The 11,436-nt window shown below is 37.4% G+C and overlaps 1 long non-coding RNA gene across 1 annotated transcript; it reads left to right on the top strand.

Moving 5' to 3' along the window:
* The first annotated feature begins 9,539 nt into the window (after window positions 1-9,539).
* On the top strand, window positions 9,540-11,072 carry LOC138129825 (uncharacterized). The gene is made up of 2 exons (XR_011159403.1): window positions 9,540-10,483; window positions 10,536-11,072. It is a non-coding gene; the product is annotated as an uncharacterized lncRNA (long non-coding RNA).
* The last annotated feature ends 364 nt before the right edge of the window (window positions 11,073-11,436 follow it).

Raw genomic sequence — 11,436 nt, 5'->3', positions numbered from 1 at the left:
CCAGACGCTTTCAAAACGGGAGACCTTTCTTTAATAGTCAATGTGCAAAACGTTCGAGAAGCTGTCAATTCCTTTCCTGCCGGTTTTTCACCAGGCTCAGATGGCATGAGACCACAATACTTCAAAGATATTATATCTTTGTCAGCGGGCGAAGCAGGTCAGCGGGCACTAAGAGCTTTAACAAAACTGTGCAATTTTTTATTGTCTGGCCAAATTCCTTCAGAAATTTGTCATTTATTGCGTCTTTATGTGCATGAAGGAATTAGACCGATCGCTATAGGAAACTGTTTACGAAGATTGACTTCAAAGCTAGCCTGTTTTCAAAGTCGTAATATTGTAAATTCGTATCTATCTCCACACCAACTTGGAGTGGCAACTAAGCTAGGATGCCAAGTAGCAATTCATACTACACGAACATTTGTGAATAACGACCAAAACCGCGGCAAAGTTCTTCTTAAATTAGATTTCAAAAATGAATTTAACTCAGTCGAACGAGATTGTATTCTAAAATGTCCAATGGCATACCCCACTTCTGTACCCTTATCTTTATCAATGCTATAGGAATCCTCCAACTTTATTTTTCGGTGATCGTCTGTTGGAGCCCAACAAGGAGATCCTTGTAGTCCTATGATTTTTAGTCTTGCCATTCAACCAATTATTTTATCTTTGGATTCTGAACTGAATATTTGGTATTTAGATGATGGAACCTTAGCTGATGACCCAGAAGTAGTTCGTCCGACTTTAAGAAAGTTATCAATTTATCCAGAAAAATTGGTCTTGAATTAAACTTTAACAAATGCGAAATCTTTTGCTGTTCTGGAGAGACTTAAAAGTCATAAAGGAATTTCAAAATTTAGCACCAGGTATTAAAATTTGTGACCGAGGAAGTTTATCTCTCTTAGGCTTTCCAATTTTTGACCAAGGCTTCAAAAACTTCGAAAAAACTATAATTACAGTTGAAAATCTTTTAAATAAAGCTGAATTTCTTAGCAGAGACGTGGCTTATACTTTAATCAAGAACTGTCTTTTCATAGCAAAATTTAATTTTTTATTCAGAACTCCATTTTGGAAATTTTCTAATTATGTTAATTCCACTGATTCTTCTTTAAAGTCTTCTTTAGAAAAAATACTTAATTTACGTTTAACTGATTTACAATGTTGTCAGTCCACTTTACCGATTAGATTTGGTGGACTGGGAATTCGCCGCATTTCCGATATTTGCCTCCCTGCTTTCCTCTTCAGTTCATGGTGTTAAAAAGCTTATTTCTCAATTACTAAATTCAAAGGATTATTCACCATTATGATGAAGCTTTAGCAGTCTGGGATGTAGAAAATGAGAACGAAAGAGAAACAATTCCACAATTTCAGAAGAATTGGGATAATATCAATATCAAACGAATAATTGCCAATGACTTAATTTTTAATTCATCTAGGGACTTGGCTCGTTTTAAGGCTTTGCAATGCAGAGAATCAGGATCTTGGTTACATGCAATACCTTCTCCTAATATTGGTACTCTTATAGATAACACTTCCTTCCAAGTTTGTATTCGTTTAAGATTGGGTTGTAATCTTTGTAGGTACACCTCATATTTGCAAATGCAATGCGAAAGTTGACGAAATTGGCATTCATGGTCTAAGTTGTTCCAAAAGCAGTGGTAGATTTTCAAGACACACTGAAATTAATTCTATTATCAACCGGTTTTTGACTCCTATTCATGTTAATTGAACTTTAGAACAAACGGACTATCTCGGGATGACGGAAAACGCCCAGATGGGATGACTTTAGTACCGTGGATTAAAGGTCAACCTTTGGTTTGGGACGTTACTGTTGTAGATACACTTGCAGACAGTTACGTATTGAAACCATTTGAAGTCTCAGGTTTTGCCACTGAAATGGCTTGCAAACGCAAACATAGCAAATATACTCGTAGTTCAATTATTTCGTCAAACTACATATTTAAAGGTTTAGCCTTTGAAACCTTAGGCCCTTGGTGCAAAGAAACCATCGATTTCATTAATGTCATCGGAAACCGACTTATCGCGGAATCAGGCGATTCACATTCAAAGAACTTCCTTTTTGAGAGGATTTCCCTTGCCATTCAACGTGGAAACGCTGCAAGCACTCAGGGCACTTTTTCAGATTCCGCATTATTATCGGAAATTTTTGCATTGTTAATTAAAAATGTTATGTAATTATGTTATCAATACTTGTCATTAGATTTCAAAACTCGAAATTATTTTGTCATATGTAAATAAATAATAAATAAATAAAGTTAAGGTAGTACATATGGCTTCAAAAAAAAAAAACGGGAAATGAAATGTGACCTAATGTAAATTGGAAATTTAATTTGTCAATTTATGTCTGTGTCTGTTTGACAGTATTTGTACTGTATTTGCATAACTGACATTTCTGACACATAAGTGCAGTTTTTTAACCTAAATTCTGGAAGGCCGTTTCAAACTATAAAAATGTTATAATATCTGACAGAACTTTTTCTGACAGTTCCCGTTTTTTTGAAGCCAACCGTAACTCTTGCCCAGTACGGCTTATCCCATGCGCAAATTTCAACAGACCTTGAAATACCCAGAACTACCGTGTCAGCAATACTGCGTAAATGGAGACAAACTGGCACGGTAGAAAGACGTCCAGGCTCAGGAAGACATCCAGTGTCGATAGGCGACCAGGACGAGGCACTGCTTAACGTAATACGTGGCAGTTCTTTTACCACTGCAGTTAATGCAGCAAATACTAGCTTATTTCCTGGTTCCATTCGAACTGTTCGCCGACGCTTAAGGGCAAGTGAACTTCGGAACCGTGCGTCGGCACGAAAAATTGGCCTTACACCCCGTCATAAAGAAGCAAGAATAGGGTTTGCTTTGGAACATCTTGCTCGAGATGAAGCCTTTTGGAGTAGTGTAGTATTTTCCGATGAGAAGGTGTTCCAGTCCTGCCCTAATGGACGTCTAAGGGTGTATAGGCCAAGAAATTCAGCCTACGACGAAAGATACGTGCAGACTACTCAACGGAGTGGACGGTTTTCTGTCAACATGTGGGCTTGGATTTCGGCAGATAGTCCTGGGATAATGCTACGAGTACATGTAGAAAATCGGTTAACCAGTGACGTTTATATTAGTATGTATTCTGGAAAACGTAATGCTCCCCTCTGTGTCAAGAACCTTTCCAAATTTAAACTTTACTTTCCAACAAGATAACTGTTCCATTCATACGGCGCATAGGGTAGCATCATGGTTTAGGAATAACAACATAAACGTTCTTGATTGGCCGAGTCGCAGTCCAGACTTCAATCCCATCGAGAACATGTGGGGACTTTTAGTACAAAATTTAACTGGATAGCGGGTAGTATTTCAAAACAGAGACGAACTTTTGACGAAATTTGAGCCTTTCTATGCCAAGACGATTAGAGCGAGTTATAGAGGTCAACGGTGCTAGGACCAAATATTAGATGCAGTTAGCTAGGCTTAGGTATGTTTATGTTATTTTTCGTTGAAGTTTCTTTCTTTGAATTTATTTTGAAAAAAGCAGTTACAAATAATTATTTAAATTATTTTTCCGTTGACCGCTTGTTAATTTCAATATTAATGAATTCTTTTGTCTAAATTATAGTGTATTAATGGACCTCATTAATACACTATTTTTCATTAATCAATGATTTTTGCGATTTTGACGATTTTGGCGATTTTGAACATGCATTGTTTGCACTTGCCAACACTGCAGCAGGTAGTGCAGCAGGGTTTTCTATATTTTATAGCTCCATAACTGCACAATTACAAATTCACTTTTTCACAAACCGACATTTGGACCCCCACCTTCCAACGGGACATTCTGCGCCTGGAGGCGGTTCAACGTAGAGCAACCAGAATTCCTTTTGGTAGAAATAGACCTCCGTACCCTGAAAGGCTTGCTTTGATGAATCTCTGTTCTTTATCTGAGAGACGTAAACGCGGTGACCTAATAATAACTTACCAAGCCCTGCGTAGTGCTCATTCGCCAATTAAACATCTGTTCCCCCTTGACACCTCAAAGCGTACGAGAGGACATGCTTTCAAGTTACTGAAAGATAAATTTCTCACATCTGTCAGACAAAAATTTATTACAAATAGAGTTTTTGACGACTGGAATGGTCTACCAGAGGAAATCGTTCTTGCCAGGTCCATTATTGTATTTAAATCTAGCTACGGCGCCTGGTAAACAGCAACTGAGTTTTAGAGTCCCCATTTATTGCATGATTTAGCGCGGGCATAACAGGCATTGCCTCTGCCCGATCGCATCATTAATAATAATAATAATATAGGCATAATATAGCCTAAGGGAGTCCGTTTCAGCTCAGGGACGCGAGGGTCGCGGGTTCAATTCCGACCCAGGGCGAAAAAAAAAAGGCTATATTCTGTCTCGTGATTCGGAAGTCACGTTAAGCCATTGGTCCCGATCTATTGAGTTGGTCATCATGCCCCTCATAGATTTGTAAACCAGTCCTAGACAGTGTAACAAATTTTTAATTTATAATAATTTTTGGCTATAATTCGCATGTCATATTTTTCAAAGGTTTCCTAGCAACCGTGATTTTTACGTCAAATTGAATGTGAATGGAGTTGAGGTCTTCTGACACTCTTTGTGGAAAAGTGAATAGAAAGTGTTGAAAAATTTAAAAATGGCCTACCCTGAGGACAAAAAAAAAGAATGAAGGTATTTCTAAGGTCTCATCTTTATGGAAAAGATGAAATTGGTTTTGATTTGGCTTTAATTTCAAAATTTGTCACCAAAAAAAAAAGTCAACGAAAAAATTTTGTAACCAACTCTTTTGTTAATGGGCGATAACAAACTAGTTTATTAAATAACTTGATTGTCAGAATAACAATATGCATGCCAAAACCACAAGAATCGAAAGTGGGGTTACGGTTCCTAAAGTTTATTTACACTTTACATGAATGTCAAGATAGTGACGGCTAAAATTTTTTGGCCGCCATAGTACATCTGAAGAGTACTAATAGAATATCAGACAACTGTTTCTTAAAAGACGCTTATAACATATTATCGTCAAAATTTCCTGTATTCAGCTTGGTTATTACATTTGTATAATTTATCGACAATATTTTATGTAGGTACTATGGCGGTCAACAATTTTTAGTCGTCAATTTGTGTCATTTCAAAAAAAAAAAAATGTAAGACATACTTAATTGTCATTATTGTTGGAGTGTGCAAAAATTACATCAACTTCCAATATATCCCAAACGTGATTCATACTAAAACATAAAATCGCTGACTATAATGAGGGCGAGTTTTTACAGTTAGTTCACAAAAGATTGTTGTAAGAACAAGGCGAATAAATCCATAACTGCGTATTTGATGTGTTTTAATGACCCACGGCCCTAAAATCCCTTCAGGTTATGGGCCCAGGCTGCCGTTTTACATTCTAACTTAAGTGACTATCCGAGTGTAATATGTAATTGTGAACTAAATAAAAACAATAATGAGTGAAAAAGTCACAAAACGTAACATTAAGCCGTTTAACGGTGATAGTGGAAATATCGTCTTCGTGGGTATCGCGACAAAAGTGCGCCGCAAAAAGAGCGCGCGACAAAAGAGCGTACGACATAAGAGCGCGGCGACATAAAAGCGCGGCGACATAAGAGCGCGACGACATAAGAGCGATCTAGGAGGACGCCCTGAGGCTGTCTAGCCAGAAAAAACGCGAAAATTCCAGAAGTAGTTAAAGTGAACAATTAATCCTGTCTTGTCACAGTGTTTATTTGTCTCACGCTATTTTGTCGCGGCGCTCTTTTGTCGCGGCGCTCTTTTGTCGCTGCGCTCTTTTGTCGCTGCGCTCATATTGCGGCTCTCTTTTGCCGCGCGCTCAAATGTCACAGATTCGTCTTCGTGCCATAGTTGAACAGGAAGGTGCGTTTAGTGTGTTAGATACTGAACCGCCAGAAGAACTGACGGAAGAATGGAGAAAGTGGGAGCGTTTTGCAAAAGGACAACTAATCGAACATCTCGATGATTCAATGCTGGGTGAAATACCAGATAATGCGACGGCTCGATAGATCCTGGAACATTTTGACTCAGCTTATGCATGTAAGAATCTCGCCACTCAGCTAAATGTGCAAGAAAAACTTTTTAAGTACAAATTAAAATCTGACGTGGCTTTGAAGAAACATTTCGTGGAATTAGATGAAATGATAGGAGATTTAATTGCATGCGGAAACAGCGGGAACGAAATGACAAAAGTGTGGTATTTATTAAACACCTTACCTCACTCATACGATGGTGTAGTCACAGCGGTAAAAACAATGTCGGATGATCGTCTTACCTAAGCTTTTGTGAAAAAGTTGCTGTTGGAGCACGAGCAAAAATTGAAGAAAGAAAGTGCTGACACAAGTATGAAAGCACTGCAATTTCAACCCGTTTATCATCAGTCACCAAATAAACGCAAGCTGCAAAATAAAGGGAATTATCTACGTGGGCCTTCTTCAAAGAAAATCGGACAAAAGTGTTTTTTCTGTGGCCGAAGAAACCATTTCAAAAAGGATTGTTATTATTATAAACAGGAATTGAAAAGGCAAGAAAGGCAAAAATCAAAACATGAACGATCACGCAGATTCAAGGGTACTAATTCGTTTATGATGAATACTGAAGAGCATATGCAACAGGCCGAAGGAAAATTGAAATTTGTTCTGAATTCTGCAGCCACAGAACATCTCATCAACGACCTGAGTTTCTATAAAGAATATCAACAATTGGAGAAACCCATCAAAATTTCTGTTGCCAAGAAAGAAGCGTGCGTTTGGGCAACATTGAAATCTTGACGAAGTTGGGCCATGTTGGAACCCTTCGCAAAGTCCTCGCTCAAGAGGTTCCGGTAAATCTACTCTCTGTGAGACGAATGCAAGAGGGCGGAATTTCCGTGATTTTTAATCACAATGGCGAAGTAATTGCCAAAATAGACCAGAAGACCGTAATGACAAGTAAGCCCATGAACGAATTATATGTTTTATAGGGCGTATCCGAGTTGGGCCCGGTACCTGAGATAATCCTCGCTCAAATTTATCGGCCTCCAAGTATCCCCAATCCGGGCACCGATAAGGAGTAGGGCCACCCGCCCAACAACTAATTATAAAAATGAATCTTAATTTTAGTTCCCTTTGAATAATTGCTAGTTAATCTGTAAATAGTCTCAGAAATGGAACTGAAATCAATTTTGAGTGAAAAAGGGAAACAGTTGCTTGTATAATAGTGAATAATTTTAAGTTTTGTGTGGCAAGGAAGTTAAACAACGGTGAAATTCAGTGGCGCTGTGTCAACAAAAAATCAAACTGCCTTGCAAAAGTGTACTACACCTTCGGTTCCGAACCAACGAATGTGATCAGCAGTGATCTTATTCATAATCACCCGGAAGAAGAAAATATAGAGAGGCAAGCACTGAGTAATGGCGTCAAAAGAAAAGCTCTAGACAATTTAACAGAGAAACCTGCAAAACTATTGCGTCAAGAATTGCGACAAAATGGTTTTTTTGATCAGATTTTCACTTATGACGTGGATCGTGCGCGGAAGAATCTGTGGCAAGCCAGAAGATCTGTCCAACTTCCTCTCCCAAAAATTCAACTTGAAGGGAATAATTCTATATCCTGGTTAGATTTCGTTATGGTGTTTGTTATAATACTCTCTAACAGTAATTATGAAATAATTGACTTGTTTGTTTGTATCTACGAGTATCCATCTAATGTTTTTTGTATGTAGAGTATGGCCGGCCTGAGATATGACACTTGGTGGGGGTGTGCGTAGACGGAAAACAGTCGGACGAGTCCATCTTTCGTAAAATAGAGGTGCTCAACAGATTAAAAATCAGCTAATTGTTACTGTGACCGCTATTCTGTACTGTGACCGGTTTTGATTGTTTTGCCACGCCACAGGAATATTTTGTCCTCGCAGATTTCCCCCACCAAATGTCATTTCTCAGGCCGGCCTTACTCTACATTCTTATGTAAAATAATGTAGATATTTCTGAAATAAAAATGTTAATTTTGAAACATTCTTTTGCTATAGTATAACGGTAAATGGATAGAATTGTCAAAGGATTACCTCAAGTATAGTGAAATTTTTTTAATAAACAATTGTCAGTGTCAAAATGAAGTAAAAAACCATACTGTACCACCCTAAAATTTGGACATATGGACCAGCTGTATAACAATTTGACATCAAATCATGGTTAAGGTTATGTTCACTTCACTTCCCGTACCTTTCTTCCGTGATTTCATTTTCAAAACAAATTTAATGAGAAATCAGGAGAAACCTTTTCGAATTTGAAATAAACTCTCGCTCGTTAGGGCGCAGGCTCAGTTACATAAAAAAATGTTGACACTCAATGTGACCAATCGTGAAAATTACAGTTTGGCTCATACCAACAAGACAACGTTTTGACAATTGTTTATTAAAAAAATTCAACTATAGATAGGTACTGAACTCCGATTCCGTCAAGACGGCGCGGCGTAGGATTATTACAGGTAGCCGGGCGGCCGGGCCCAACTCGGACATCGGATTATAGGGCATTAACGCGCGGGCCCAACTCGGACACACCGGTTTTATACTTCACTGTTCAAAATGCGTTGCCAATACAAACAAATGGTCAGGTCGAATTATTAGGCTCGAAAATAAAGATAAGCTGTGGCATGAATGGTTAGGTCAGATAAGTAAGACTAAATTCGCTAACCTGAAAGCGAAAATACTAGCCGAATACAGCAATTATTTAAATGATGTAAATCCTCTCGATTCATTATGTGAATCCTGTATAAACGGAAAACAAACGCGACTTCCATTTGCCAAAGTTAAAAATAAGATTCACATTCAGCGACCACTGCACATTGTGCATTCGGACGTATGTGGTTCGATAACTCCCCCCACAATTGATTAAAAAAATTATTTTGTAAATTTTATTGATGGGTATACGCACTATACTGTAACATACCTGGTGAGTCACAAATCAGAAGTAATTACATGTTTTAAAGACTATGTTGCCAAAAGTGAGGCACATTTTAATCAAAAAATAGTCCATTTATATTGTGATAACGGGAGAGAATACTTATCTGGCGAAACGAGGGAGTTTTGTAAGCAAAAGCGGATCACATATCATTTAACGGTGCCATACACTCCCCAACAAAATTCTGTGGCGGAACGTATGAACAGAACATTGACAGAAAAGGCGCGTGCAATTGTGCACAGTGCAGGTTTAAATAAGCGCTTCTGGGGTGAAGCAGTGTTAACTGCAGCCTATTTAGTAAATAGAAGCCCCTCAAAAGCGATTAAAACAGATAAGATTATGGTATAATTAAAAACCGAAACTAAAATTTTTAAGGGTATTCGGTTGCACTGCATACGTACATAACAAAACAAGAAAGCATAAATTTGATGATAAGTCAATAAAAGGAATTGTTGTAGGGCATGTACCAAATCACGAAAATTTATCGTTGCTCGCCATGTAATATTTGACGAAGTGAACTTTAAAACATCAAGACAGGAACTTGATGACATGATCAAATTTGACAGATATTTAGGTGAAAATACGGATAATTTGGTACAAGATATCGTGCCTTCAAAAATAACTATATTTAGAGTAGGCGTTCACGACGTTTTAATTTTGTTAACAGTGTAGATAATTTCGTAGGCAACCAATTATTCTCCGGAGTTCCACAGGTTACACACTAAGTTTTGTCCCAATTTCGTATTAAAATTTTTAATTTTGACATTTGACATTCGTTCTCTTTCCCGTTTTCAGATTGAGCTGTGTTTGTGATTTTACTCGTTTTATTCCTCGTCTTGCGTACAAAAAATCAGTTCTTGTCGGAACTAAAACGAAATCTGCGTCAGTGTTTTACTGTTTTCCGACATTTTTGTGAACAATGGCACAACATAAAGTCTTCATGTCGATGGAGTTTGGCAGTATTCCCTTGCGTTATGTATGGAAGAGTTTGGAGAATTCCCAGACATTGCAGTGGAATATACGCAGTTTTGACAAACTTTAAACATTTCCTTAAAGAATTTCCAAGAAAATGGATCTGTGGGACGAAAACCTGGAAGCGAGACAACCAATGGAAGAAGCCCCAGGCACTTCAATTGAACATTTATCACAACTTGGTGTGTCTGTTGGTACCTGTCATTCAATTGTGAAAAATGATCTTCACCTATTTCCATACCGTCTCACATCTGTTCAAGAATTACATCCAGCTGATCTCCCCCAAAGATTAGAATATTGTCAATGGTTTCTGAATACTTTAGATGTTCACCTTGATAAAACCTTTTACACTGATGAAGCCTACTTCCATCTTAGTGGATATGTCAACTCTCAAAATACAAGAATGTGGAGTTCAGAAAATCCACATTTTTTCATTGAAACACCCCAGTACCCCCCGAAAGTAGGCCTTTGGGCTGCTATTAGCCAACGCAGAATTATTGGTCCAATCTTTTTTTAAGGTAACAATTGTAATAATGTTTTAGTAATTAAATAATAATGAATGTTTTTTAGGAAATATCAATGCTGCAAGATACAGAAATGAAATTTTGACTCCATTTTCAAATCAGCTACATGATGATTAGTTAGTTTATGGCTACTTTCAGCAGGATGGTGCTACAATAGATTTTTTGGTCAAATTTTACGACAATAGAATTATAAGCCGTAATACACCAAACAACTGGCCCCCTAGATCATGTGATCTCACTCCTTGTGATTTCTTCTTGTGGCCACACAACAAAAATTCAATTTACACAACACCCATAAATGATTTGGCAGAACTACGAAATAGGATAACACAGAAAATTAATGAAATTAATAATAATCCTATTGTTTTAGAAAATGTAACTAATGCAATTAGATGAAGGACTAGGTTGTGTTTACAAGAACAGGGTGCACATTTTCAACAGACTCTAAATTATGTATAAAATTGTTATCTCCTATTGTGTGAGGTTATGTGCAATACTTAATTTACAATTCTTATTAGTGTTCACAGCAATGTTAATGTTATGTTCTCTTTTATGGTTTAAAGAAATAAATGAATTGATACGACTAACTATTTGTCAATTTCCCTAAGGTGGGTACTTTCAGACTGTCTGTTTAGTACCATGTTCAGTTTCAGTTTTCATTCAATATAAATACTGAAACCGAATGGAGAATATGAACTAACCGTGTACCATCCCATTTACTTGTTCTCTTTATGTTAACAATTACTTGACTCTAGAGCTTTTGAAATTTTGCGATCTTATTCGACTTTCCATCCGAATTTGGGGTATTTTTCTCCCGAAGATTAATTAAAATTTGCAGCAATGCCTCGCAAAGATTTCGAAAGCTGAAACATCATCTTCCGTATATTGGCGAAAAGCCATTAGTTAGCAAATAATTTGTGATTGGAATAATGTTTGGATTATTTATT

Source organism: Tenebrio molitor, chromosome 4 (genome assembly GCF_963966145.1).
Source record: "Tenebrio molitor chromosome 4, icTenMoli1.1, whole genome shotgun sequence".
Taxonomy (NCBI): domain Eukaryota; kingdom Metazoa; phylum Arthropoda; class Insecta; order Coleoptera; family Tenebrionidae; genus Tenebrio; species Tenebrio molitor.
This window is presented reverse-complemented; position numbering and strand designations above follow the sequence as displayed.